Here is a 4,618-nt window from a genome sequence, read left to right as displayed (position 1 = left end):
TGTAGGTGGAACAATCTGAACTAAACAGTACCCCCTGAGCTCATGTCTCTAGCTGCATGTGTAGCAGAAGATGGCCTAATTGGCCATCATTGGGAAGAGAGGCCCCTTGGTCTTGCAAACTTTATATGACCCAGCACAGGGGATGTCCAGGGCCAAGAAGTGGGAGTGGGTGGGTAGGGGAACAGGGGTGGGGGGAGGGTATGGGGAACTTTCAGGATAGCATTTGAAATGTAAATAAAGAAAATAATAATAATAAAAAATAACAAACAAATAAAAAATAATAATATATCAAATATTGAGGGTAGGCTAGTGGACTTCACTAGAAGAATGGTTGAATTTATTATGTAATTGATGATACCATTTGGTAGTATGAATGCAAAGCAGATATACTGAACTTACAAAAGTGATTGGGTATATTTTCATTGTATAAATAATGCAAAATCTACATGCTTTGAGAAAACTCTCATGACATTGTTGATTGACAAAATGTATGTGAAATCTACATACATGTATTTATGGTCATATGTATATATGAATGTGATTATATATTTTTCAGATATTTATGTTTGTTTAAATAAATGAACAAACAATAAATCAATTCAATGCAGGAAAATGAGTACAGAGCTAGAGAAAGACTTACCTTTTCACCTTTCATGCTTCTTTATCATTATAATACTTTCACTTAAATGTATTTAAAATATAAAACAACAACATTCTCAAAATGTTTAAGTACATCTTCAAGAAAAAGAAAGCCTATGTCCAATGGAATTGTCCATTGGAATAGCACAAATAAAAACAATATCTGAATATTTATTCATCACATACTATATGCTAGGCACCATGTTATTTTGCATGTACAATTTCATGTATTCCTCATAATGAGCTCCTGACCTGTATGTACTATTCCATTCTTCTCTCTACATGACTAGTGTCTGATGGGGCACTGAATAACTTGCCCAGATTCACATGGTAAACCTTGAATTCTGTCCAGATCATCTCTGTCCATAACCTAACAGCTCTCAAACATGATGGAGATAAAGCTCCTATAGAATCCATGAAAAGTACTGGTCCAATGCAATGCCCCACTTGTGACCATGTTTGTACCTGGTTGGTGGTGATGTCTCATATAAAATACATAGTACATGGCCTGGTATTCTATCATCATAATTATTATCATGGGAAACTGTAACCCTACCAAGGGTAAGACTTACACATCAGAGAAATAGATTAGAGAATTCAGATGTTGAAGAAGTAAGAGTTTGTTTAAAGCTGATGGTCAGCGTGGAGCACAGCTTATAATCATGTGCAGTTTGTGATACATTCCCAGCAATTTTTATCAACCAAGTGCAGTCTTTGTTTTAACTTGACTATTTGTCACATACAATCTATCGTTCTGCCTTTTTGATCTATGACAGGTTTTAAGGGTATATTGCTGAATTTGAACAAATAAAATACCTTATGGTGCTCCTTGAAAAAATAATAAATAGAATTATGAGACAAATAAACCTCCAAAAAATACAGTCAAGTTTGTTTTATATTGGTTATGAATTCCTGAGCATGGAGCCTTCCATTAAGTGTGGCTTGTATACACAGTGAAACTCTATTAGAGAAAAGTAATTTTTTTTTGCCCTGCAACAGATTACCAATTGGTGATAGCTTCTGGGTAGAGATGAGGCTTGTGTCTATTGTCAGTGCTGGGGCTTCATCTGGCTTCCATCTGTGGAAGTCCGGTGCTTGCTGACACAGTCTGTAAGTTCCTATGTGTGTCAGTCCTGTTGTGTCTGAAGGCCTTGATTTTCTGGTTTCTTCCATGATCACTGGCACTTATAATATTTTCACCTCCTCTTCTACAGTGTTCTCTGAGCACTGAGGGGGAATGATTTGATGGAGGCATCTCATTTAGGATGCACACTCTCTACACTTTGTCTAGTGGTGGCTCTATTTGTTCCTGTCTGCTACAGAAGAAAATCTCTCAGAAGATGGCTGAGCAAGATGCTAACCTATGAATGTAGTAGAATGCCATTAGGAATTATGTTATTGCAGCGTTCTTTTAACAGAACAATAGTATTGAGTTTTCCCCTAGGTCCATGGCCCATCTAGTCTCGGATTCTTGACCATCCTATCTGAGCTGTGTTAGGCATTGATTCTAAAGTTTTGTCTAGGATTGCTTTTTTAAAAAAATTTATTAGATATTTTCTTTATTTACATTTCAAATGCTATCCCGAAATTTCCCTATACCCTCCCCTCACCCTGCTCCCCTACCCATCCACTCCCACTTCTTGGCCCTGGCATTCCCCTCTACTGGGACATATAAAGTTTGCAAGACCTAGGGGCCTCTTTTCCCAATGATGGCTGACTGGGCCATCTTCTGCTACATGTGCAGCTAGAGACACGAGCTCTAGGGGTACTGGTTAGTTCATATTGTTGTTCCATCCTTCAGCACCTTGGGCTCTTTCTCTAGCTCCTCCAATGGGGGCCCTGTGTTCCATCCAATAGATGACTGTGAGCATCCACTTTTGTATTTGCCAGGCACTGACATAACATCATATGAGACAGCTATATCAGGGTCCCTTCAGCGGAATCTTGCTGGTATATGTAATAGTGTCTGGGTTTGGTGGCTTCATTCCTCCTTAGAATAGGGAACAAAATACCCATGAAAGGAGTTATAGAAGTTTGGAGCTAAGACGAAAGGATGGACTATCCAGAGATTAAAGTTTTTTTAAGCTGAACCTATATGTATGCTTTTATTGAGTAACATATAAACTGGATGGGTTCTATTTAGCAATACAAATTTATATACAAGCAATCTATATGTATATACATATATATATGTATATATATACATATATATATATGTATATATATACATATATATGTGTGTGTGCAATAACAATTAGTGAAAAGGCATGAATTTGCAGGAGAGTGGGGAGGGATATATGAGAGAGTTTAAAGGAAAGGAAGGGGAAAAGAGAAATGTTGTGGTCAAGCAATAATTTCAAATATAAAAAAAGAAATACTCTGATATTAAGCAATGAAAATTATGCTGAAAACTTAAAAAATAAAGCTTTCATTGGTTAGAGATAACAAAATAAAAAAATAAGAAAAGAGAAATGAAAGAAGGGGGGATGGATTGGAAACTTCTGGGTTCTTTGGAAGTCAGTTGTGTCAGATGGTGTTTTGTGGGGCAAACAGAGGAAGGGATCTTTTACTGAAGTAGAAACAGGTAAAATGATGTTTCACTAAGGCAGACATGTAAGGAATGTTTTTCTGAAGCAGACACAGGTGAATAGATGTTTTGCTAAAGTAAGCACATGAAAGGACACATGATAAAAGATTCTTTGCTAATAACACACATGTATTGGTCTGCCTTACACTATGTAGTTTAGCTTCATTTGTCATGACTTTATAGAGAGAAGCCCACCAAAATTTTCTCAAGAGTTTCTGTGGGTTCTTGTGGCTCCTGTGGACTTGGGCCTGTAGAATAGTTGCATCTTCTACCAATTCTCATCAGGAAAGCACCTTCTTGATCCTTAAGATGCTACCCAAAGACTGTTGTCTAATTCTCCTCTTTTCCATCTCCAGTTCACATCTGTAGATTCAAGAATAGAATAGAAAAGCCCTGACAACTGACATGGATAGACTTCTAATATTTTAGCAACTTAGCAGGCAAATTAGTTATGTACTGCTGAAGTTAACCACATCTTATCTTCCCATGTACATTGGAACATCCTGCCTTCAGTGGTCCAAAGGAAGCTACAGGTAGTTTGGTAGCTAGGCTTCTCATGACCCAAGGTAAATAATTTATCTATCTTTTAATGAGAACTGACATGTCGATTCCCTAGTTTGTTTGTTTTTTCTCTATTGCCCTTCCAATCTCCCAATTTAGATTTTCTGAATACTAAAAGGGAACTAATTTTGAAAGATTAAAGTCTTTGTTGGAGTTTAGATCTAGATTTTTTTCTTCCTATTAGTACTCTCGATACCTGTCTCCAGAGTCTGAAGACACCATAACTTCTGATGATAAAAATGAGAAAGTTATGAATGTCCTAAAAGGACTTCATTATTGACACTTATGCCATGCTCTAATAACTACCTCTTAAGGTACTAATGTCCTCTAATGAAGAAAATGGATGTCAACAATATATATATAAATCATATATATATATTGAATTATATATATATATATATATATATATATAATTCTCTGTGTAACAACTGGTCATATAAGCTCCTTTTCAGTAACATTAAGTGATGGCAGTGCTGTCTAGTGTTTTAATTCAATACAAAAAGCTGTAAAATATGTGAACGTGGAATGCCATAGGATATTTTGACACATGTACAGATTGTAAAATGTTTATGCTAGAACAATAGTGAAGACATAGATTCTTTGTGGTTGTTGAGACATTTTAATATGTTAGGAGAGATGGACAAATACTGTCTGCTTCTATTATTCACAGGCTAGAATGATAAGTGTTCAGTTCCCATTGCTGAAAAAATGGTAAAGAAAGAAAAAAAGGAAAGAAAGAAGAAAGGAAATTGCATAAAAGAGAGGATGGGAAGAGGAGAGGAGGAGGAGAGGAGAGAAGAGGAGAGGAGAGGAGAGGAGAGGAGAGGAGAG

This window comes from Mus pahari, chromosome 1, assembly GCF_900095145.1.
Source record: "Mus pahari chromosome 1, PAHARI_EIJ_v1.1, whole genome shotgun sequence".
Classification (NCBI taxonomy): domain Eukaryota; kingdom Metazoa; phylum Chordata; class Mammalia; order Rodentia; family Muridae; genus Mus; species Mus pahari.
Note: the sequence above shows the minus strand (reverse complement) of the source record.